This window comes from Schistocerca gregaria, chromosome 8 (assembly GCF_023897955.1).
Source record: "Schistocerca gregaria isolate iqSchGreg1 chromosome 8, iqSchGreg1.2, whole genome shotgun sequence".
Lineage (NCBI taxonomy): Eukaryota > Metazoa > Arthropoda > Insecta > Orthoptera > Acrididae > Schistocerca > Schistocerca gregaria.
The window spans coordinates 408,818,177-408,844,657 of NC_064927.1; the positions used below are offsets into that span (position 1 = coordinate 408,818,177).

The following is a 26,481-nucleotide window of genomic DNA, read 5'->3' on the forward strand; positions in this document are numbered from 1 at the left end:
GGCTCTGAGATTCGAGCAGTCCTCGAATTGATTACCCGTTACGGGGCTGCCGCTGGCAGTGCCATGAATGTCGTCAAATATTCTGCAATGCACATTGGACGAGGCCTCCAGGAGTATGAAGTGGCACCCCTGCCGCTTGTGTAAACTTTCCCGTACCTAGGCATTACTTATACCCCCACGGTCACACGTACAGCGGCAACGAATTCCCGTCGCCTGTTACACGTCATCCGCAACGACGTCCGCCGAAACCTTTTGCGCCTCCAGGACACACTTCAACGGATTGAGTTTCTTAATCTTTATGTGGCATCAAAATTGGTCCACATCGCCCAAGTTCTCCCTCTACCAACTGCAATTGGACGCAACCTTCAGGCGGCTTTTGGCTATTATCTCATGGCTGGTTCCATGTTTAAAGTCCGTTATGAGACACCCTTCCCCCATGGGATGGTGACGTCGGGCTCGACAATGTCTGTATGCGAGCTGCAGCCTTGTATATGACTACCATGAGAAAAACAGTGGACTGGCCGGGGCATATCTCTAACACGCAGCTTGCTTGAGGTCCTCTTGCTTGCTTCCACCTCACCACCGGTGTTTGTCGGCCATATCGTGCCTCATTTGTCTCATATTTCGACCTTTTTCGTCGACTACAGTTACATACATACCAGTCTCCAAGATATGCGCCCACACAGGACTAAGGATTTGTACAGCCTTCTGCTACGCTGTGTTCCCCGGAATGTGATGGAGACCAAACATCCCTCCATCCAGTGGCCCATAGGGTGGACTACCATCCACCAGCCCTTCCTCCTTAAGAACGTCCGGGCACTGTGGTATCACATAGTCAACATGAAATTTGCCACGAAGCGGCGACTGCACAACATTGGCTTGTCAGAATCCCCTCTTTGTCTGCTTTACCAGCAACTGGACACTGATGAACACCGTGTGACATGCGCCTTTTCGCAAGATGTATGGCGCTTCGTGCAGTAAATCATTGCCTACTATCTCCGGGTGCCACCAGACAAAATCGAACCTCGAATGTTTCTATACCTGGAGGACAGACTTTTCCCGCCGCCAAATGTCATGCTATTACGTGGGTCAAAGGGTGGGCGGTCGCTTATCTCTTTCATGAAGGACCTAAATCCCGCCTCGACTTCTGAACCTATTTACGAACAGCCCTTGCAGCTTATTTCTCGAAAACACGCCACGTTACCGGACATTATTTGCTAACTATCTTCGAGGTGTCTTTGTTAGACCTCCACTAAGTTGGGGGGGGGGGGGGGGTGCCTGGCTCAGAGGGCACCTACCCCTCCTCCCCCGGTGGTTGTTGTTGTTGTCTTCAGTCCTGAGACTGGTTTGATGCAGCTCTCCATGCTACTCTATCCTGTGCAAGCTGCTTCATCTCCCAGTACCTACTGCAACCTACATCCTTCTGAATCCGCTTAGTGTACTCATCTCTCGGTCTCCCTCTACGATTTTTACCCTCCACACTGCCCTCCAATGCTAAATTTGTGATCCCTTGATGCCTCAAAACATGTCCTACCAACCGATCCCTTCTTCTAGTCAAGTTGTGCCACAAACTTCTCTTCTCCCCAATCCTATTCAATACCTCCTCATTAGTTACGTGATCTATCCACCTTATCTTCAGTATTCTTCTGTAGCACCACATTTCGAAAGCTTCTATTCTCTTCTTGTCCAAACTAGTTATCGTCCATGTTTCACTTCCATACATGGCTACACTCCAAACAAATACTTTCAGAAACGACTTCATGATACATAAATCTATATTCGATGTTAACAAATTTCTCTTCTTCAGAAACGCTTTCCTTGCCATTGCCAGTCTACATTTTATATCCTCTCTACTTCGACCCTCATCAGTTATTTTACTTCCTAAATAGCAAAACTCCTTTACTACTTTAAGTGTCTCATTTCCTAATCTAATTCCCTCAGCATCACCCGATTTAATTTGACTACATTCCATTATCCTCGTTTTGCTTTTGTTAATGTTCATCTTATATCCTCCTTTCAAGACACTGTCCATTCCGTTCAACTGCTCTTCCAAGTCCTTTGCCGTCTCTGACAGAATTACAATGTCATCGGCGAACCTCAAAGTGGTATCTGAGTTTAAGTCGCCTACGATCGATTCTACTTCTGACCTCCGCGGATGGGAGAGCGCGTCGCAGATTGCGCGGATTTTATTTCTTTTTGCTTTTCCTTTTTCTTTTCTCTTTCTTTGCCCCGAATTTATATTTTTTTTTCCTCTGTCGCCGATGTGTTCCACATAATTTCATGATAATAGTGAATATTACAAAAACACAATGCAAATAAACAAATAACAACAACGCCTCCCACTTCTGTTGATTCCTGTGTCTCCCAAATCCCTAAGCACCGCGGGCTCGGTGGTGATGAGGGGGACACTGTGGCCAGGCCTCTGGTTTCGACCCCTGCCCACTTTGTCCCCCGAACCCCCACCGGTCCACTATCATAGAGAAAAATAAAAAAAATAAAAAAAATAAAAAAAAGGTGGTAGAGCGAAAGGCGAAGGTCCCGAGCTCGAGTCTAGGTCCGTCACACAGTTTTCATCTGCCAGGAAGTTTCAGGAGGAAAAATGTTTTCCAAACATTTCGAAACATCGAGATTTACTTGGTAAAGAAAATGTGCATATTCAAACTCGTCAAACGGTATTTACAAGGAGATACATAGCGTTGTTTCACCTCATCCATTGTTTTTTCCTTGTAACTACCAGATAACATAATTAACTGCGTTTTTGTTCATCAAAAAAAGTTGGCTTTTTCGCTGTTAACAAAGGTTATTTATTGAAAACTGTTTCACCAATTTACGTTCTTATTAGGTTATTTAATGAAAATTATTTCATCAATTTATGTTCTTTTTCATGAACTGTGTGGCTTTTCTTTTGACCACACGTTATAAAACCTAAATCATATTTTATTTTCATATATCTGACCTCTTTTACAGAACATTCAAAGAAAATATAGAATATTTACAACGCGTCACGAAAACAAAGCAAACAATAAAATAAAGACCAAGAACGCCCCCATCTAGAACGCTACTGTAGGCCTAATTTGCATGAAAAAGGCGAGGATAAGTTGACTTCTTAGCAGATGATGCCACGCTCCCCCACCGTCATAAGTTTCCTCCCGAAAAATTTTGTCGTTGACGTTCCGTTCCGTTGATGGTATGTTTAAATACTGCCTTTTGAAATGCGTTATGGAATGTTTTGCCCTTCCGATTCATCAAGTGTGAATCGACCCCACAAGACGTCCACGACATAATGAGAATATTTACACATTCACATCTTACGATGGGAGTGTTATAAAACAACTAATTTACGTTTACTGATATTAGACTATCAAATTTTGACAGAATTTGCAAAGAATTGATATTAGAACATTTAGGATGATATTCTCCGTGTATGGAAGCAGACGCTCTAGCTGGCGCTCGGCTTCGCCTACGTAGTTCACCTCTGTCTTCAGAGATGGCGCAACGCGTCAATTTCGAGTTTCATCGCGTTCAGTTTATTCCTACAATGAACTCGACCATAACTCGACACGTAACGTGGTATTCTTCATGTTATAAAGTGGTTTGAAATAATTTCAGTACTTTTATTTTCCTAGTTACACTTTCACACAGTAAATTCGTCGTTTGCAACATTTATTGAACAGATTTATAGCGAAACTATAGATGAATTGGAGACGTTATTCTACTGTTCTTTCATATTTACTCCATCTTTCACGCGCCATGCAGATTTCTTGAAATGTATTCGAATGAAGAAACCGTTTTGTTAGGCAAACATTTGAAGTAAACAAGCTTATAAACGACGTACCAGGGTCGCCAACGTTCAACAGAATCTCTTTCTTCTAAACTCTTTGCATGCTGCCGCTAGCATTGTCTTTGAGTCAGTTTGATTTCAAATGTGCTCCGTGTAGGTTGTGTGGATGTGCATGCGGTGTATGTAAACATTTCGTGTATTTTTCATTTTGCTTTTAGTTTTGCGTGTGTTATGATAAACTTCTTAAAGTGCCAGATGTACAAAGGAAATTAAACTTCGTTTAGCTCAGCACTTAATACTGCCACGTTCGCGTAAATACAGGTATGTTTAGCGATGACAGAAAAATGTTTTTATTATAAAATAAGTTGAAATATGTGCCTGCAATTTCGCATAAAGAAAGATTCGGAACCATTTCATGAAATCTGTTAACGTTTTAACGCCGTTGATTATCACGCCGCTATCGTAATTTTTGTGTGTGTGGATACTAACATGAAGCGGATTTTTGCGGTCATGTCAAAACACAAGGGAAACTCTTGTCATTTTGTAAATAAAAATTGGGTAATGTATCCACGATATGAAAACTATGATTTTTGCTACTTTAAATTTTACCATTCGGATCGAAATAACTGTACTTCGACATTGTGATTTTCGCGCCAGTTTTGCTCAGCTGTTACTGGAGGAAAGTAATCCTCGTCGCAGATTCCATGCAATCGTGTGTGTCCCTCTGCTACGGATACAAAAGGTGTAATCCTTTTAACAATAGCGTTTGGATGACCTATGTTCAGTATAAACACAAATTTAATTACATGTTAAATATTTCGAAAACAGCACAGTGAAAAAGATTTGTCATTTGCCATGTCTTTAATTTTTATTGTCTTCTTGGTAATGCAGTCTGATGGCATACATGCGGTTTAATGACGCGCGTGCTGTAATATATTTTAGGAGAGATACTGATCATGTTGTCATACATGTAGTCGTGTTTGACAGGAAGCCTTAAAAGCCATTCTCTCTGCAATGGACAGTAAAAAAATGTAATGAACTTATTCTAGTCATACATTTAGTAAGAGATCACCATCATCATCATCTTCTTTTTCCAAGGATTCGGTGTTTTTATCACCTGTTCTGGTTTCTCATCATTAGTAAGAGCTGAATTCATTTTGAATCTGGAGATTTTCAGATGGTGCAGACAGTCAGTTTAGAATTCTACGATTAAGAGAACCGGGGAAAAGAAGAGAGTCGGCTTAGTAGAAATGGGTTGAAGGTGATGATAAATTACTCGAAGCTTGGAATTCACAATCGTACTGGGTTTCGTATGTCAAGCCGTTTCGAATTACGAAGCATGTTCACGAATACAAATTTCCATATCGTGCCGTGGAGGAACAGGGTAATTCCTTGTTGTCAAAAAAGTCAGTTTAAGAATCACTCTACGGATTTCCCGATGCTGCCGCTTACGCCTACGTAACTCCTCTGTAGTCATTTACAACAAGCAGTTGGTATTGTAGATTTGTTATAAACAAGAACTACATGGGTTTATTAGATTATGGAAAAGGTATCGCTCATAATTATTCATATTTAAAAACATCCATGAACTCACCCGAGATTACTTTCGGACACAGGAGCGTATCTTATTGAGAGTAATTTAACGATTACATGCTTACCTGTACCTTTTACTTGGTATGTATAAAAAATCCCATATTCCTGCAACCATTAAGTTTTTTGAAATATTGATTATGTCCATGAAACGGTTTTCGAACCGATGGTGCACAGGATGTTACACAGATATTTCAAAGCGTAACACTGTGTGCTGGCTCTGTGACATGAAAATGGAATATGCTTTAATGCATAGCCATTATCATTTTTTATATATTAACAACAAAGTCTCCTATACTGTCGCAGAGAGTACAAAATTAAATTTTGGATACAAGTAGGCACAAATAAAGTTACTCGTGGCGATACATTAAAATATGTTCCATCTTCTTGTCACAGAGCCAGCACCCAGCGTTCCACTATGTAACCTCCTATGCACTATGTTAAAATAAATTTGAAAAGGTTCAAAAATCGGTTCATGAAATAGACTATTTCACAAAATTGACTGGTTTCAGTCTTCTGTGTGTATATTGAGTAAACCGTCACGGGTTCTTAAACATCCGTAATGGATAAGCTTAATCGTACTTGTTTAACTCTTCATTGATTTTGAGATTAATTTTTTGTCTCACCATTTGGAAACAATTCCGTGTTTCGTTGATACGATTTGAAGAAACTTGATCCAATTTTGCTACGCAACCCATAATGAAAAAGCCATTTAGTTAAAAGAACGGCAGGGCTCGCAAATAAATAGTGAAGTACTTGTGCGATGCTCCTTGTTAAGTTTTATGCTCCTTTACGAACGGCTTTGAAGCTACATTTTATTTCAGTTTAAAAAACATTGCAGAAGATTAATCCCACGTTAACTGTTGCTAATACTGGAACGCAAAACTATCTAGCGGTCCTTTACATGCATCACCCACGTGAAATAGTAATAGTATACAATACGTCGCGGGAAGGAATTACAGCTTCGAAAAATGATGTGACATTTCTGGTATTAGATATTTAATAAAATTAGATGTATATCCGTCTGATGTCTATTCACGTCATTTCATTTGATCAGCGTTCATCTGAAATGATGTGTGTGTGTGTGTGTGTGTGTGTGTGTGTGTGTGTGTGTTTTACTATAAGTTTTGACTTTGCAAAACGAATAGTTGGTATCGTATTTCTGTGGCAACAACGCAGGAATTCTGCATTCTTGCTTTGTAACTATCGTTTCTACGTATGTGAGCAATGACAAAAGAGCTTGTTTTGGACTCGATGTTTTCTTGTCATGTGATTTTATGGTACCTAATAATCAAAGCGTTATTTGATTTATGTTACAGTAATTATTGAGTAATAACAAAAAGTCATTTTCACTTACGGTGGCAAGACTCACATCAGTGCGTCGGTCTTTACAAAGAATGAAAAGGTTGGGATTGGGGAATTGAGTCATTCGCCTCATAGCGGCTGTCGCAGGTTGACTGAGTGGATCTCTGCGTTGCAGGTGGAAGTGCAACAGCCGGCTCTGTGCGGACACACACACACACACACACACACACACACACACACACACACTGGTTGCAGCGAGCCTGCGTCGGACCGCCCGCGTCGCGTCCCGCTATCGACCTCAGGCAACGGGCGTTCTCCGGGCTCGGTGCCAATAGCACATCGCTATCCGCTCCACCTCCGACGTTCTTTTCCGGGTAAATCGGGATCATGTCTTTCCATTATCCCTGAACTATTGTGTTTCTTTCGTCTTAAGAATTAAAAACATTTGCAGAACTTATCATTAGTCATAGTTATCGCCTGAACCCAGTCACACTTACATTTAGCACTAACCATATGGAAATTTTTCTGTCGCACTATGTTTTGTGCCATACCTCCCTACGCTTTTTGACGCATTCTATTGCTGCTAATAGCCACGTTCTCGCAGGGTGGCTCCACAAGCGTAAAGAATACGCTGCAACTAAAGGGTTGCTATTTTCACACAGTTAGGTACGAACCATTTATTGAAGCAGTTAATTGTGTACACACTGTCGGTATGGTGATAATACCTTCTGCATACAGTGATGTGCCAGAACACTGTGACCACCTCTTTAATAGCTTGTGCTCCACCTTATACAGCAGCGATTCTGCGTGACAAAGATTCGAAAAGTCCCTGGTAGGTTTTCGGGTGTGTTTGGTATTAGATACCCACGCGCAGATCACACAACTCGCGTAAATTACGAACCAGTGGTTTGTGCTCGTCGGGTAAAAAAATGGTCACATTTGTGCTAAAAGCGTGTGTACACCTCTACGAACCAGAAAAAAAGAATCTGTGCGGCGTAGGGGACGTCAGTGTCCAAGCCCTTATGCAACAACTTACACAGGGCGGTCTACATCTACACGAATAATCCGCAATCCATGGCGGAGCGTGCCGCGTACCACTGCTAGTCATTTCCTGTTCTGTTCCACTCGCAAATACGACGAGGAAAAAAACGACCATCTATATGACTCCGTATGAGCCCTAATTTCTCGTATCTTCTCTTTGTGGTCCTTATGCGCAATGTATGTTGTTGGCAACAGAATCGTTCTGCAGTCAGCTCAATGTGCCGGTTCCCTAAATTTTGGCCATAGTGATCTTCAAAAAGAATGTCGGTTTCGCTCTAGGGATTACCATTAGAGATCTCGAAGCATCTACGTTAGCATTTGCGTGTTGTTCGAACTTACGAGTAACAAAATCTGGCAGCCTGTCTCTGGATTGCATAGATGCCTTCCTTTACTCAGACATGTTTTTATAAAACAGATCTGAAGATGGTCATTATTGACCGAACCGGTAGTCTGATGACAAAAAAATTGCGACCATACACCTGAAGTAAAGGAAATTAATTCCTTTACTAAGACCTGGTATGGATACAAAACGCTTGAGGAGCACGCAAGAACAGGTCGCAGTAGTGTCCTATATGCGGTGTCCTTTACAAAAAAAAAATGGTTCAGATGGCTCTGAGCATTATGGGACTTCTTCCGAGGTCATCAGTCCCCTAGATCTACTGAAACCTAACTAACCTAAGGACATCACACACATCCATGCCCGAGGCAGGATTCGAACCTGCGGCCGCAGCGGTCGCGCGGTGCTAGCTGTAGCGCCTAGAACCGCTCGGCCACTCCGGTCGGCAGGTGTCCTTTACCGATGAACCAGTTTCCTAGAATTCATCCAATCAACCGAAGTCGACCATTCGCCTTTGCTACCACAATTCTCACATATGCGTTGCATTTCACATCGCTTTGCAGTGTTACGCCCAGATATTTCAACGACGTCACTGTTTCAAGCAGGACACTACTAATGCTTTATCCGCACATTCCTGTTTTTTTTTTGTTTTTTTTTTTACTCATCCGCATTAACTTACGTTTTTCGACATTTAGAGCTAGTTGCCATTTTTTTCGTCTTGTATCCTACAGTCACTCAACTTCGACCACTTGCTGTACACCAAAGCATCATCAGCAAACAACCACAGATTGCTGTTCATCCTGTCCGCCAAATCATTTATGTATATAGAGAATAATAGCAGTTGTATCACACTTCCCAGGGGCTTTCCTGACGACACCCTTGTCTCTGATGAACACTCGCCGTCGAGGACAACATACTGGATTCTGTTACTTCGTGACACGTATCTGTGAACTTATTCCGTATGCTGGTACCTTCTTTAACAGCCTGCAATGGGGCACCGTATCAAACGCTTCCCGGCAAACTAGAAATGTGAAATATGTCTGTTACCCTTCATGCATAGTTCACAGTATATTGTGGGAGAAAAATGGCAAGCTGAGTTTTACACGAGCGGTGCTTTCTAGAACCATGCTGATTCGTGGACATAAACTTCTCGATCCCAAGAAAATTTATTATATTCGAACTGAGAATATGGGCAAGGATTCTGCAGCAAACCGATCTTAGGGATACTGGTCTGTAATTTAGCGGGTCTGGAGTCACTTGCGCTTTTTTTTTTTTTTCAGTCGCTTGGGACTTCGTGCTAGCCAAGAAATTCTTTGTAAAATGGAATTGGGACCTGGTGATTTATTTGCTTTCAAATCGTTCATTGTTTCTCTATGCCAGGAATGCTTACTAATATGTCGTCCATACGCAAGTCCTTTCGATGGCCAAACGACGGTATAGTTGTACGATACTTCTGCGTGAACGATTTCTTGAACGTGAAATTTAAAACTTCGGTTTTCGTTTTGCTATCTTCAGCTGTTACGCCAGACTGTCAACAAGTGACTGGGTGGAAGCTTTAGACCAGCTAATCGATTTTACATGGGACCAGAATTTTCTCGGTTTCTCTGCCATATCTTTTGGTTAGGTATGACGATGATAGTAGTTGTATGCTTCGCGCATAGATCTCTTCACAGGCACACGAATCTCCAGAAACTTTGCTTGTCCTCATTTGCGCATTTGCCTTTGAACCGAGGCGCAACAGCTTCTCCTTCCTCAGCATTTTCCGAATCTCGTTACTAAACCATGCTGGGTCTTCTCCGTTCTTAATCCACCTATTAGGCATAAAATTCTGCAAACTGCGGGTTAAAATCTGCTTAAACTTTACCCACAGTTGCTCCATGTCCATCTTACTCGAACCAAGCGATGTCAATCCACTGTCTAACTGAGGTGCTAACAACTCTTACCTCATTTCCTCGCATTCTTATCTGTACGCTTGGATGCTGTTATTGAGGTATTGTTCCCGTCTTGAGCTGAATGTATAAGGTGCGATCAAAAATTTTCCGTTCGAGTGACAGTTCAGTTCAGAATCGGTACGCCAATCATGCCAATCAGGCAAAATCGCCTGAACTTTGAGGTAATCATCCCGTCGACGCACGAGCTTGAAGAGACACGCTTGGTAAAAGACTGTGCCTTGCTGCATGAAGAATTCGGTAACTGACAGCTGCACATCTTCGTCCGGACTGTAATCATCGACCCTCCATCCGAAGGGATGATAATGGCTTGTGGAGAGGATCAGTACTATAAGACCGGTGCTCGAGTGTCTCCCACTTGGCACTGGGGTGACTCCTGGCTGGCGTCCCAGATTGACAGGCCTCTTGTGTCGAACCGCACGCAGGCCAGAAGTTGGCGCTACATTCCAAAACGGTAGTTTACGACAGACGGCGGTTATTGGCAGACAGCCCTTACCAGTGTTTTTCCTAGGGCAGCCAGGAAAACAAAAACAGTAAATTGGTCCTGTTTTACCGCATTTGGTAATAAAGTCGCCGTAGTTCGTGTTTCCTCATTACAGCATGCACGTCGGGAAGACACGAATGCCACACTGATCCTCCGCCTACATGTCGGTGCTTACACACCAGCATCGGATTGCATATTACTGCAGCAACGCCCTCAAACGGATACTTTTTGATCGCCCCTTAAACTATGCGATGAACGTTTGCGAGACGTTGCAACACTGGGTTGGGCCAATGCTTGATCCCATACCCTTCCACGGATGGCTCAATTGGTAGCACACTGCCCACGAAAGGCAGAGATTCGGAATTGGGTCCAGGTTCTGCTTTCTGTTTTAACTTTCTACATATGCTTAGTAGTGGCCATGGTGGCCTAGCTGGTACAGCACTAGGCCCGCCCCTTGGAGGGTTCTGGTCCATCCCCGGATACAGATAGGGACGAAGATATTTCCTCCAGGACGGCACCACGTGCACTCAACCCGCTGTCAAAATGAGTCCTCGGAACCCTTCCAGAGAGTAAAAGACGGCCCCTCCTAGTGCCGTGAAAGGCTCCGCTCTAGTACCTGCAGTCCGAGCGCTAGTCCTGTCGCGGGCCTGCGCCACAGACTTCACCTTATTGACGAACGTTCAGTGCTGATCTTGACGTTCGGCACATTGTTCCAGGCGTCCATGGGTATTTTTGATAATTCTCACATCTAGGAACTTCGTTGGCAGCCCAGATTAGATAATTACCTCTGTATGTTGTTAGTAGTCAGTTTTAGTGCATTTGGCAACGGCCTTGCCCCAGTGAATACACCGGTTCCCATGAGATCACCGAAATTAAGTGCTGTTGGGCGTGGCCGGCATTTGAATGGGTGACCATCCAGCCGCTATGCGCTGTTGCCATTTTTCGGGGTGCACTCAGCCTCGTGATGCCAATTGAGGAGCTACTTGACCGAGTAGTAACGGCTTCGGTCAAGAATACCATCAACGGCCGGGAGAGCGGTGTGCTGACCCCACGCCCCTCCTATTCGCATGACACGACGGTAGGACGGTCCCGGTAGGCCACTCGTGGCCTGAAGACTGAGTGCTTTTTATAACAATCACTGAACAGCACCTCAATACATGTGACAGGAGTGATCATTCAAAGCATAAAAGTCTGAGAAACATGGGCTCTAAAAGGCACACCTTAAAAGCTATGAGCACGTTTTCATCTTCGGACTATGAAGCAAATAACTTCTACAGCAAGCTCTTTGCTTTCCATATTTGGTTAGATAGTAGTATGGACCAAAGCAAGAAAAATTCGAGAAACATGAGCTATAAAATGGATATACCTTAAGAGCTATGAGGATGTGTTCATCTTCGCTATCTGGCACGAGAGCAAAAGCATTCATTTCGCCTTATTAAAACATACTCGGATAACATAGAGCTTTTCAACCTTTGGTGTGCCGTAATGTCTTTGGCAGTGTCGTGCGTTGATTCACAACTTGCTACTTAGAAACAGTTTGTGGCCTGTACATTGTAAAGAAGCTGACTAGGCACCTGTTTACGAATGTCTACATACTGTTAATTTCGAATTTGATCGTTCTTCATGTTTTGTAAGCGTATGTTGTTTTTACTGTGCTATTACATCCGAAAAAAGTTCATAGAGCTCTCCACGCTACACTATGTTGTGCAAACGGCTTCATGTCCATATAACTAGTGCAACCCGCATTCATCTGAACATTTGAATGCGAGTTATACCACTTATTATAGATTCTGTTTTGCATCACTCTCTCTATCGTTCCTGGAATTTGAACTTCTGCTGCGATCTTACTGATCAGTTTACTTTCTTTGCATATCCTATCAGCTAGACGTGATTTTGCCTACCAAAGCCCTGGGTCACGTGTCTTTTGCAGAAATACAGTCTCAAAGATGACTCTTTCTTTAAAAATTAGGTCACTGTAATATCTTTTATAGTCCCGTACTAGATTGCAAAACATCGGTTACTGTCGCTATCCTTAGAATGCAGCGCTCGTCGATGCAGAAGTCTAACAGTTTGGCACTGGAATGGAAGCAAAATGCTTATTTTTCAGTAGCTTTCTATACAGGTTGTTACAAAAAGGTACGGCCAAAACGTTCAGGAAACATTCCACACACGCAAATAAAGAAAAGATTTTATGTGGACATGTGTCCGGAAACGCTTAATTTCCATGTTAGGGTTCATTTTAGTTTCGTCAGTATGTACTGTGCTTTCTCGGATCACCGCTAGTTGGCCCAATTGAAGGAAGGTAATGTTGACTTCAGTGCTTGTGTTGACATGCGACTCATTGCCGTACAGTGCTAGCATCAAGCACATCAGTACGTAGCATCAACAGGTTAGTGTTCATCACGAAGAGTGGTTTTGCAGTCAGTGCAGTGTTTGCAAATGCGGTGTTGGCAGATGCCCATTTGATGTATGGATTAGCACGGGGCAATAGCCGTGGCGCGATACGTTTGTATCGTGGCAAATTTCCAGAACGAAGGTGTCCCGACAGGAAGACGTTCGAAGCAATTGATCGGCGTCTTAGGGAGCACGGAACATTCCAGCCTATGACTCGCGATTGTGGAAGGCCTAGAATGACGAGGACATCTGCAATGGACGAGGCAATTCTTCGTGCAATTGACAATAACCCTAATGTCAGCGTCAGAGAAGTTGCAGCTGTACAAGGTAACGTTGACCACTGTATGGAGAGTGCTACGGGAGAACCAGTTGTTTCCGCACCATGTACACCGCGTGCTGCCACTATCAGCAGCTGATTGGCCTCCACGGGTACACTTCTGCGAATGGTTCACCCAACAATTTGTCAATCCTCATTTCAGTGCAAATGTTCTCTTTACGGATGAGGCTTCATTCCAACGTGATCAAATTGTAAATTTTCACAATCAACATGTGTGGGCTGACGAGAATCCGCAAGCAATTGTGCAATCACGTCAACACAGATTTTCTGTGAACGATTGGCCAGGCATTGTTGGTGATGTCTTGATTGGTCCCCATGTTCTTCCACGTACGCTCAACGGAGCACGTTATCATGATTTCATACGGGATACTCTACCTGTGCTGCTAGAACATGTGCCTTTACAAGTACGACACAACATGTGGTTCATGCACGATGGAGCTTCTGCACATTTCATTCGAAGTGTTCGTACGCTTCTCAACAACAGATTAGGTGACCGATCGATTGGTAGAGGCGGACCAATTCCATGGCTCCACGCTCTCCTGACCTCAACCCTCTTGACTTTCATTTGTGGGGGCATTTGAAAGCTCCCCGGTACCAATGTAGAGACTTCGTGCTCGTATTGTGGACTGCTGTGATACAATACGCCATTCTCTAGTGCTGCATCAGCGCATCAGGGATTCCATGGGACGGAGGGTGGATGCATGCATCCTCGCTAACGGAGGACATTTCGAACATTTCCTGTAACAAAGTATTTGAAGTCACGCTGGTACGTTCTGTTGCTGTGTGTGTCCATTCCATGATTAATGTGATTCGAAGAGAAGTAATAAAATGAGCTCTAACATGGAAAGTGAGCGTTTCCGGACACATGTCCACATAACATTTTCTTTCTTTGTGTGTGGGGGATGTTTCCTGAAAGTTTGGCAGTACCTTTTTGTAACACCCAGTATTGTAACATTTGCAAGCCAGTGCGACTCGAATACTGTTCTTCCTAAAAAATTTAAGGAGTGTTACACCTACGATGAAACACATTTGAGATAACCTAGGAACATTTTTAGTTTTCGTAGTTAGATGTGGAAATAGAAATAATTTGGAAACCGAAAGGCTTTCGAACAGACTTCCATTTCATTTCTGCTGCTGATGTGGTGTGTCCCAGGAAAGCATCATACGAGTGCTCTTATTTCCTGTATACATAAAGATCTGTCAGATAGTTGATTAGCCATACTTAGTGTACGGAAACGTGTGCTCCTTCCATTGTGTAGGTGAGTACATGATGGTTTGGTCTGATGAATGGCAGCTTGCTGTAAATATGCTAAAATGTATGTTACTGCATTTGGGTATTAAAGCGATCGACTGTGCGACTGGTCCCGGCGGAGGTTCGAGTCCTCCCTCGGGCATGGGTGTGTGTGTCTGTCCTTAGGATAATTTAGGTTAAGTTGTGTGTAAGCTTAGGGACTGATGACCTTAGCAGTTGAGTCCCATAAGATTTCACACACATTTGAACATTTATTAAAGCTATCTGGTAACGTTCAAGTACAGGTAAGTATATTAAATATAAAGACGTGACGTTGCAAAGCGACATGGAATGGAACGAGTCGGTGAGGTGGGTTTTAGGGAAGGCGAATGGTCGACTTCAGTTTATTGGGAGGATTGTAGGTAAGTGTAGCTCGCCTATAAAGGAGACCGCGTATGGAACAGTAGTGCGACCCATGTTTTAGTGCTGTTCCAGTGTTTGGTATCACCACCAGATCGCATTAAAGGAAGATATCGAAGCAATTCAGAGGCGGGCCGCTAGATTCGTTACCAGTAGGTTTGATCGGTACGTAAGTGTTACGGGAATTCTCCGTCAACTCAAATGAGAATCCCTGTAACGGAGACGACGTGCAAAAGCATATAGATCGCCAATTTTTTTCATCGCTCCATTTGTCAGTGAAACAGGGAAGGGTAGTAATGGTATCAGGTACTCTCCGCCACGTATCGTGTGGTGTCTTACGGAATTTAGAGGTGTCCGAATTGGAAATATGATGAAAAGCAGTCCTGCTTCTGACATCGGCTTTAAAAGCATTGGAAACCCAGAAGCATTGGCGGGAACTTGTGGTTTCAAACATTTATTGTATTAATCTAGCAACAGTAGTTTGCCTGTTAAAGATCTATAGTCTTGCTGTATATGCGTTAAGTGTACTAGCAACAAAATCAGACTGACGACTTGTTGGATATGTAACGCTTAGATTTTTCCCTTGAGAGAGAGAGAGAGAGAGAGAGAGAGAGACACTCACACTCACTCTCTCTCTCTCTCTCTCTCTCTCTCTCTCTCTCTCTCTCTCTCTCTCTCGTGTGTGTGTGTGTGTGTGTGTGTGTGTGTGTGTGTGTGTGTGTGTGTGTGTGTGTTCTTGCAGCGCTTTTATGCTTGGCCTCTGATGAATTGTTCATGCCACAGCGGTACTCCTAGCATGTGGCTCCTCTGGGGCAGCCGTTTATGTCGCCGCCCTGAAACCGCTTAAAAGCCTAATGCCCGACACCTACTACGGGCACTGCCCAAATAGACTGGTCAGAAAGCAGCCGTGCTTGAGTAGTGAGCCATATGGAATGCAACGATTATTATGACTACCAAGCAGAGAACACAGTAATAGGATTTTTGTATTTTTTTAATATCTGTGATACGTTAAGTTCAGAATTCAAATATAAATCCCATGAAGCCGTTCGATGTTACTCTCAAAAATTCCCGAGAAAATCGACTTTGAAACTCCAGAGTCTCTTTAGTACTCATTAGTGTGATCGATTTTTTGCCAGGCAGGTTGGTTATGTTGTACAGAGCTCAGGTGCCAAATGGATAGCTGGGTTCTGTTTCTGGCCGATGCGATTTTTTAAAGTTACATGTTCTACGAACATTTAAACATAAAATAAGTAAAATTGAGAAAATCGGTGGCACTTGAGATTGGTAATCGCTGGATCACTGGTCCGAGTCTCGTTTAGGTCATTATTTTTTTCGTTTTTCCGTTCGGTTCGAATAAGCTTGTCATTTATATGTAAAATTCTTCAAACACACAAATGGAAAAAAGTCGCTGCACTAAGGAAGAGCTGTGCGACATAAACGAACGTTACTAGGTGTGATCCTACATCTGAAGTGTTAGGTCCATTCAAGTTTCGCTCTAGCTGCATAAGAGTGGCGTTAGGAAGGCCACTATAAGAATGAAAATCTGGTTCGCTTAAAATACACGCGGTAAGGGTCTTGAGCGTTAGTAACCGTTGAGATTGGACATGGTGAGTTGATGTTAGTCAAGAATGCCTTTAAGACAACAAAGACCCCATTATTAACACCTCACTGAGCTTGGATGAGGTCGTGTAACAGGGTTACGAGACGCTGGATCTCCCATCTCCGATACTGCAGAAAGACTTGGCAGGAATATAACCACTGTACATGACTGTTAGCACCGGTGGTCATGGGAATGTACGGTCGCAAGAAGACCGGGCACCCGGCGGCCTCTTGGAGCTGTCGAGAATGAAAACTATTGCCCTCGCTGTATGGCTGTAGCACATCGTACTGCATCAGCAGTGGCAATTTGATCAGCAGTTGGCACCTCAGTGACACAACGAGGTGTTACAAATCGATAACTTCAAGGACAGCTCCCAGGCAGACGACCTGTACCGTGCATACCACTGACCCCAAACTACCGCCATTTGCGACTTAAGTGGTGTCAAGGGAGAGCTCATTGAACGGCACGGTGGAGGTCTGTTGTTTTTTTTTTTTTTTTCTGATGAAAGCTGGTTCTACCTCGGTGCTAGTGGTGGCCGTGCGTTGCTTAGGTAGAGACCACTTGATGGCCAGCAACCATTCTGTCTGCGTGCTAGACACACTGGACCTACGCCTATAGTTATAGTCTGGGGGGCGATTTCGTATCGCAGTAGGAGCACTCTCGTGTTTATCCCACGCACCCTGACAGCAAAATTGTACGTCTATCTGGTGATTCGATCTGTTGTGCTGCTATTCATAACCAGCATTGCAGGAAGTGTTTTCCAACAGGATAACGTTCACCCATATTCCGCTGTTGTAACCCAACATGCTGTGAAGAGAGTCGATGTGTTACCTTGACCTGCTCGATCAACAGATCTGTCTCCAATTGAACACACGCGAACGTCATTCACAAACAACATTAACCGAGGCCTACGAGAAAGACAGGCCGCGTCGTGTACGTCACGAAGGTAGCACTGCGCTCGCTAGCTCAAATCAGCAAACAAACTACGTTTCTACGCCGGCCGAAGTAGCCGTGCGGTTCTAGGCGCTGCAGTCTGGAACCGCGGAACCGCTACGGTCGCAGCTTCGAATCCTGTCTTGGGCATGGATGTCTGTGATGTCCTTAGGTTAGTTATGTTTAACTAGTTCTAAGTTCTAGGGGACTAATGACCTCAGAAGTTGAGTCCCATAGTGCCCAGAGCCATTTGAACCATTTACGCTTCTACACCTGTTAACTCGTAACTAGGTGTGTCCGTACAAACGAAAACTGAATCTTCTACTGGAATCCGCTGTTATGGACTCTTACTGTTATTAGTCCTGTGATGATGGGAAGTCCATGGGCCTACTTATAATTTGTTACGGCTGTACTGGCGTACAATAAAATAAAATCATGCTAAAATGATTCAGTTGCATAAGGCACCACTTCCAGCATATAATGAGTACTGTTAAGCAGAAGAGACTAAATGCTATAAACAAGCCGTTATACCATTTATATCGAGTATTGATCTTAAATTTTGCTGTAGTACTCTTAATCAGTAAGACTTCATCATAGCAGATTCCAGTGGAAGATGCAATTCTCGTTAGTACTTAAACGCCCAGCTGCGAGTTAACAGGTTTTGAAACGCATTTTGTCTGCTGAGCTGAGCGAGCGAGTTCAGGACTACCTTCGTGACGTACGCGCCGCGGCCTGTCTTTCTCGTGGGCCTCGGCATTAACCATACCTCCATTGACCGACCAAGTGCAACAGGCATGGAACTCCATCCCATAAACTGACATTCAACATTTTGGCGCTTACACCGGATATTAATGTATCAGCATTTCACATTTTCAATGGTTTCTCTCGCACTTACAATGATCTTGCAATGTTAATCACGTAAATATGTTACCTAGACAAATGTATTCCCGAAATTTCATTACTCTACCTTTTTGTGTTGTAATTTTTACCGACCGTGTGTTTGCTAATTAACGCATATCTAATTGCCATTTATATGAAAAATGCACGTCTTGTTATTTGTAATTGCATATCACACACAAAAATAAGTTTTCATTGAAAATATCAATTCCTAATTACTGATCTTGAATAAAAGATTGTTAATAAAGATCGATTAAATTTAAAAAGACACTACAATTTAAATTTGTCAAATTCACAAATTTTACTCATCACGGAAACGATTATAGAACATGCACCTTAGTTTGGCGAGAAATCGAACCCATGCCGCCCACGTGGAAGGCAAGCATTCTTCCGCACAGCCAAAATGCCTGCCCAAAATTCAGCTATACTTAGCGTTATTACTGTACGCTCGGAAATTTTCAAACTCGATTTTATAGAGTTGCATTGAACTGCGTTGTGTAATTGATAACTGAGTCCGGAACTTCACGTACTATAAATTTAAAAAATTACAAAAGTCCAATTACCGTGTGGTCTTTTTGTGAAATCTCGTTAATTCTTTAATTGCTCATGCCAGGAGCTGTTTGTATCTTACAACTCATCTGTTACCACCCGTTATTGAGGAATGAAAACGCAAGTATCGTGGGAGATGAAGGCCCATATTACTCACAAACAAAGTATTCGTTCCCGTGTATTTGAAAATTAGTAATTAATTTACTCCTACCAAGAGTAATAAAACTGTGAGCAAAATTTTCACTGCAGGGTAACATGGCGTACGTGCAAAAATATAGATAAAAATAGTGCAATGCATATTTAATTTAAAACAGGCGCTTTGAAAACAAGTGTAAAAGGCATCTATTAGTTAGTACGTTAGATCAATATTTTTGCGAGATCAAGAACACTAGAGCAGTTATGTAACCCGTGGTGTACTGTAAAGGTAATCATGGTTTCTGGAAGTGGACAACGCAGTGGAGTTTCTCTTTGTAGTGAACTGAAACCCCAAAGATGAAGCTGTACTTCAAAATGTGTGTTGGCGATGAATTTTTAGAAAGAAACATTTATAGCTAGGGGGCATAGTGGTTGCACACTGGACTGGCACTCGGGAGGACGACGATTCAAACCCGCGTCCGGCCATGCTGATTTAGGTTTTCCGTGATTTCCGCAAAACGCTTAAAGCAAATGCTGGGGTGGTTTCTTTCAAAGGGCGCGACGGCCTTCGTTCCTCATCCTTCCCTAAACCGATGTGACCGATGGCCTCAGTGTTTGGCTCCCTCCCCCAAATCAACCAACACAGTTAACCGAGTTTGCCATTTAAAATTTATATCACAATCTCCGTTGGTGAACAGCGCCGCAGTGGCTGCCATAAACTGACGCCTTTGTTGAGAGCAGAAAGTTTCCTCCACAAAAGGTCACACAGTCTGATTTGGCAAACTCGGTAATTCATCCACGCCATATAATAATAATTTTGACTATTCACAAATTCATTTGCCATTGTACGGCACTGATAGTTTAAATAAGTTAGGTGCTGCTTTTTGTGAATAGTTCCAGCATAATGATGGTGCGACCAGGTAATTCCACAAAAAAGGAACAGAGATAAACCATATAATTAATTTTATTAATAAGGAATAAGTGCATTTTTCTTAGCATTAGTGGAATACGGTACAAATACATCGTCTATATCGGAAGCAAAAGTACATTCAAAGCTTAAAGGATAGCCAGCCAATCCCCAAAACGCTTCACTACCCTATTATACACATCACTAAACCAAATAGTCAACTCACAATTCTCTTACATGTTGGCTACGGCTAGGACGCACCTAAAACTGAGTTGGAAAGTGCCATATCTAACATTGCTTTTATACGTGGGAGCTGATGAAAAAAACAAGCCATTCCATGCTTCAATACGACGGACAAGCCATTTTGGGATAACAGCCAAAACTTCTTCGACGCAGAATCATTCCCCAGTGTGCCCAAATAATCGTGTCATCGCTAAAAGTAACGTTTTCGAGTGACATCAAAAGACTGTGGTTTTAGGACAAAATGATTTTATTTTCACTGGAGAATCGTTTAGGTTAATGCACCGTTCCGGCGTTTTTTCCCGTGCTTAAATACCACCCCTAAGGTAGGACTCGGGAAGGTGTACAAGACAATCAGCTTTAGATGCCATAACTTCTTCGACTCTGCATGTTTATTGTCCACAAATTTCTTTAGATGTGGGATGGAACTCAGTGCTAAACTTGGTGAATAGGGCGGGGTTTCTTCAGTTCTCTCTTAAAATTCCTTAGTTTATATACTGCCAATGCACTTCTGTGGGCAGGTGTATTTTCATGACGGAACCGAGCTAGAAGGAGAAAATACGACACTCGACTCGCATTTGGGCAGACGACATTTCAAATCCCCGCCCGTCCAGCCAGATCAAGTTTTTTGTGGTTTCCCTAAATCGTGTCGGTCAAATACTGGGATAGCTCGTGTAAAAAGAGCATAGCCCATTTCTGTCTTTAATCGGATCTAGTGCTCCGTCTCTACCTGACCCATAGTCGAAGGAACGCGAAACCTTTATCTTCGGCCCTTTTTTCTGAGTGAAGATAATTTTTGTATTCCCAACTATAATTATACGCTTTCTTGTAATATGCATATGTCTTAATCTACATCATTTGATCGATGATTATCCCTTACAGATATTGCGCACGTTACCCGGTTTCATCAGTAATTACAATATTGGAACGTTTTTCACGTACGCTTATGTTATTTTCAAGAGAAGTCTTATTTTTCAATTCTTAACTATTGAAACTGAATTGGCGCTCCTTATTAACTTTCACCAGCGTTCGATTAAATAAACTTACAAACAATGAATGTATATAAATGCACAGTATTCCAGTGTATCCGTATTTCAGAAACACACACAATCTAAACAATTCCGCAAATCAGGTTATCACTTGACTTACGTTATTGTATGACATGTGCCACCGTAACACAACCAAATCTTCATAGATATCGACGATGTCCAGGTAACTTCCCAACTTGCTCTCGCAGTCGCGAGAACTACACTTCAGTTAGGATCCATTCCGATTATATGAATTAACAAAACCCACATATCTTTCGAAACCTGACCCAGCCACTTGGGGGGGAGTGGGAGGGGGGGGGGGGGGGGGAGGATGGTATTGGCGTAGAACTAATAAGGATTTTTGTTTCTAATCACTCAAATGAAACGCTACGAGGGTCACACTGGTGCAGGACCATAAACTAAGGAATGTGAGTCTGTGCCATTACATTGCTGGAAGCATGTCACTGAAGGAAAGAACTTACATCCAGGTTACATAATCTGCCGAATTTTAAGCTTATAGAACAGATCATCCTGAACAAAATGTAAACTATCGAAGAATAACTCATTCCACATAAGCGCGTTTTACTCCTATCAGTTGTTGCTATAATATCATTTAACCTTGCTATAACAATTTTTGTAATGTAGCAAATCAGAATACGCCACTACAAAAACTTTATAAATTGACGAAATATCCTACATCCTTTCGCCACTATAAACTATTTGACGTCTGTTGGTGGGTAAAGATTGCCTCTGACATTTCTTTGGCTTTTCTATGCATTACAGTCTTCATGCACACGCGTGGATGTTCCAAGATCTTTCCTTGGCTCGTCTTGGATCCAAGAGAGACCTCCTTGGTCCATGAACCATGCAGTCGCGACCTTCATTTCATTTTTATTAAAGTCTTAATTACGTCCTTCACTCCAGTTTGTTCCTTTATAAATTTCTTTACTTCCTTTCTCTACTATTGAAACTTTTTTCGTAGAGCGAAGCGTATACATTATTCTTCACTGAATAAGACAGCTGAGAAGCTGACTTCGCCGAAGTTGCGCTCTTACTCCGTTTCACATCAGTATCTATGCAAATGCACAGCCTTTCTCGGGAACATCGAGACTATCTATTTATGCAGACAACGCCATTAGAGCTACACAATAGAGGAACTTCGAAGAAATGGAACGTATTTACAATAGCTCAACATGAGTCGTCAGTTGGCTGTGATGACGTCCTGAGCTCGATGCATCTGAATCGGCTTGTGACTTCAGTATTTCCTGGCCTGAGTGACACTATTATCTCCCTTGCTCATTGTTCTGAAGATACTTTTGATAGATATCGCGTTAGACAGTACAGGAAAGAGAATGTTTTGTTCAGAAAGCAAGAGACATGCTGCTCTAAGAATCAGTATCCCTTTTGGCTGCTTGAGTACCGTAGTATACGTCCGCATGTTGTCTTGACATTCGTTCACTTTTTCGTTTGTTGTCTGACACTGGCTTTAGGCAAAATGTCTCAACAGAACCAGCAGTCTGAATACTACGGTCAAAAACTGGCATGCTTTCACACAATGATGCGCAGATTAGTAGCCTACGTTTACCATTGCAAAAGAAATAAACTGAGTAGGAACCAAATACTCTCAACAATGTGACCATAAACAACAGTTTCTCTCCTATCATTGATATCAGAGAACTTAAGACGTCCCAGTCTTGAACAAGAAATAACATTGGCAAGGGACACTCGAGGACAGAGGAAGGGCAGGACAGTTGTATTCAGATACAGTCACTGATAAAGCAGCAGCATATGTAGCAACAGTTTCAAAACCACTGACAAATTACAGCGAACATTGTGACATTACCCATAGCTATGCCGTGTTGAGAATCGAGTATTTAGAAAATTAGTTGCGGAAACTACCCAATATTTTACATTGTCCAAACGGCAAGAACGTTTAGTACTCATCGCAAAGAAAATTCGACGAATGTGACAGCAATTCTTCCACATGTGCAGTCGAGTGTATCGCTACATGTTGTTACGTTCTTTAAACGTGACGCTGGCTGTGCTCACAGCAAGCAGTCAACGAAGTTAATCAGCGTACGTGTCGTATTCCGATTGTCATTAACATTTTATCAGGCTATTAAGCATCTCCAAATCGTGACACCGCCACATTTCTGCCAATTTGTAGCCTGAAGATATCCATTTACAACGAAACTTGCTTTGGTGTAGTAAACGCACCTGAAATAACAGCTGTGGCGGTTTTATCATCCATTCGTAAGACATTTTATGTATTTTGGTTGGGAAAGAGTTTATCTGGTAATGGCAATAGTACTTTCGAGTGGCCATTTTATCTTAATCTTTAATGGTACGTGTTTTTGCTGTGGAATTTTGTTCGTCGTTGGCACGTAAGCTTTTATTACTACACATTAAAGAAACGGTTTAAAGCTTACGGAGATAAGCTTTTAGCTTGGACACACGGGGGTTCTCGGCATCTAACTAAGTCCAGGTGTACACACTGAGGTGGAAAAAGTCATGGGATAGCTCCTCATGTCGTATCGGACTCCGTTTGCCAGGCGTAGCACGAGACTGGAATAGAAGGGAGAATCGATAGAGGTACTCGAAGTACCCTCTGCCACACACCGTCAGGTGGCTTGCGGAGTATAGATGTAGACGTAGTACAGCAACTCGACGTGGTATAGACTCAACAGGTCGTTAGAATTCCCCTGTAGAAATATTGAGCCATGCTGCCTCTATAGCCGTCCATAATATTGCTAAAGTGATGACGTAGCAGGATTTTGTGCATGAACTATATTCTCGATTATGTCCCATAAGCGTTCGATGGGGTTCATGTCGGGCAATCTGGTGGCCAGATCATTCGCTCGAATTGCCCAGGTGTTCTTCAAACCAGTCACGAACAGTTAGATTCCTGTAGCTTGACGCATTGCCATCTATACAAGTTCCATCGTTGTTTGCTGCACGGGGTCACCATGTCCAGTCAATGAGTAGTTTACTTGGACCAGAGGACGCAGTCCATTCCATGTAAACACAGCCCACACCATTATGGAGATTCCACCACTATGTACTGTGCCTTGTTGACTACCTGGGTCAATGGCTTCGTGGGGTCTGCGTCACACTCGAACCCTACCATCAGCTCTTACCCACTGAACTCTGGACTCATCTTAGCAGGCCACGGTTTTCCAGTCGTTTAGAGGCCAACCTTCATGACAGGGCGATTGTTACGCTCATACGATCAATCATCGTCTCCAAAATGTTCCTGTACTGCACGCAGTGCAAAGTTTTGTAAAATTTGTTCACATCCTTCTACATTTACCGCTTTCGTAATGTCAATAACCAGACCATACCATATGAGGACCACGCCCTTCTCACCGGGCGTCCTCCCTCTGGCATGGGTGTGTGTGTTGTCCTTAGCGTAAGTTAGTTTAAGTAGTGTGTAAGTTTAGTGACTGATGACCACAGCAGTTTGGTGCCATAGAAGCTTACCACAAATTTCCAAAAGAACCACGTCCTAACCACGAAAAACACCCATACAGTAACACCACCTCATTCATACTTCTCTGTTAGCACTCTAAACATAGTGGGAGGTGACGTTATCTTGGAATTCAGCAAACTCAAACCCTTCCATAGGATTGCCACAGGTTATTGCGTGATTCATCATTCCAACTCACTCGCGTCCAGTCACCTACTGTTCTGTGGCGTCGCTCTGTACACCAACTCTAGCGACATTTAGGATTTACTACAGAAGTGTGTGGCTTCTCTTTAACATCCTGTGCACATTCATTGTGCTAGCTGGGCTGGGCTGGGGGTAGCATTTAGGAAGAAGCGAGTAATTCCTTTTATTGAGTTCGTGCTATTTTTATAGCTACCTTCTGCAATGCTCGACATGTAGAAGAGATCTGCCCGGTTTGGTTTAGCTGTAGTTGTTCCTTCGCGTTTCCATTTCAAAATCACATCACCAACAGTCGACTTGGTCAACTTTATAAGGTCTTAAATGCCCCTGATGGATTTGTTTCTGAGGTGGGAGGCAATGACTAGTGCATGTTCGAAGTCACAGAGCCTTCCTCACCGGTCCCACCCCGTCTCCTTTTATACTGGAGGATCCGCCACTGGTGACATCTAGTGGTCAGTTCCGTATTACATATTTCCAGATACTTGTGGTCAGATAGTGCATGTAAAATATCTCCTCGAACTGGATTTCGGATCACCTACTACACTGTTGTGTAAACTTTAACGGAAGAAGCTCGGAAGCAACGTGTTCAGTAGTCATACGAGCTGTTGTTAGTTTAGTAAACGCCCAGTGCGAGACATCCTTGACGTTAGCAATAAAGTTTCATTACAGCGTACGTGCTAATACTTTTTAATCAACTGACTACAAATGCATCATCGCTTGTTCACAAAAAATAATATATATAGGCAAAGGTCCCGAGTTCGAGTCTCGGTCGGGCACACAGTTTTAATGTGCCAGGAAGTTTCATATCAGCGCACACTCCGCTGCAGAGTAAAAATATCATTCTGGAAAATAATATATTTGTTTAATTAATATTATTTAATATCTCGTCAGCGTCGGCCCTTAGTAGGTCGCAGCTCGTATTTCTTGTCTCTTATTGCAGCAAACGACTTTCATATCCGCCCATGGCTATTAGCATAATGCCCTGGAGTGGCCACCAGAGATAATAAGCGGCAGTCATTGCATCACGTCCTTTATGCTGCGCCACCGATTACGACACTGCCTCAGCCCCATGATTTGCTAGGACCCGAACCTGTTTCATATTGCTCGGAATTCGCCAGGTTGCCCTACCGCCAATCGTAAATCAGCAGTATCCTATGGTTACTCTCTCGACAGACGGTTCAGAGGCAGCTGCAGAACGAACGGCCAGGCGTAAAATGCGTTCGAAGCTCCCGCGGTGGTGTGCACAAATCAGCCTCGTGGTCGACCACGCGTGCTGGACAGCTTTGAGCGGTGGGGCTACTTTACTGCTTACCCCGTCCTCACATGGGTCGTGTTTCTCAGAGTGTAACACGCCGAACGTGGTTGGTACGCGTTTAGGAACGGCCTTGGTCGTTCGGTATGCGCGCACGAGAAAAGGCTCTAAGATGACATTGGTAGCACTTGTTAGTATTATCAAGATTGCTACTGCATTTACAATTTGCCACAGCTGCTCACAAATACTCGCATCCATAAACAGACTGGGTTTTATTAATAATAAAAAAATATTCGTAATTCGTATGTGTTTCATTAGCAAATTTATCAGATGGGAACGCAAAAATAGTCAGAAAATTTCAAAACATCTCAACATGATGAGTTGAAAGGCTATATTTCCCAGCT

At 43.0% G+C, this 26,481-nt stretch overlaps 1 protein-coding gene across 2 annotated transcripts in view; it reads left to right on the plus strand.

The window, feature by feature from the left end:
• The first annotated feature begins 3,908 nt into the window (after window positions 1-3,908).
• Window positions 3,909-26,481, plus strand: part of LOC126285454 (mitogen-activated protein kinase-binding protein 1) — an 855,827-nt gene continuing 833,254 nt past the window's right edge. The window contains exon 1 of one of the 2 annotated variants that reach the window (XM_049984852.1): window positions 3,909-4,102. The gene's annotated coding sequence lies outside the window, so the exon portion shown is untranslated. The remainder of the gene's footprint in view (window positions 4,103-26,481) is intronic. The other variant, XM_049984851.1, reaches the window with a different exon arrangement.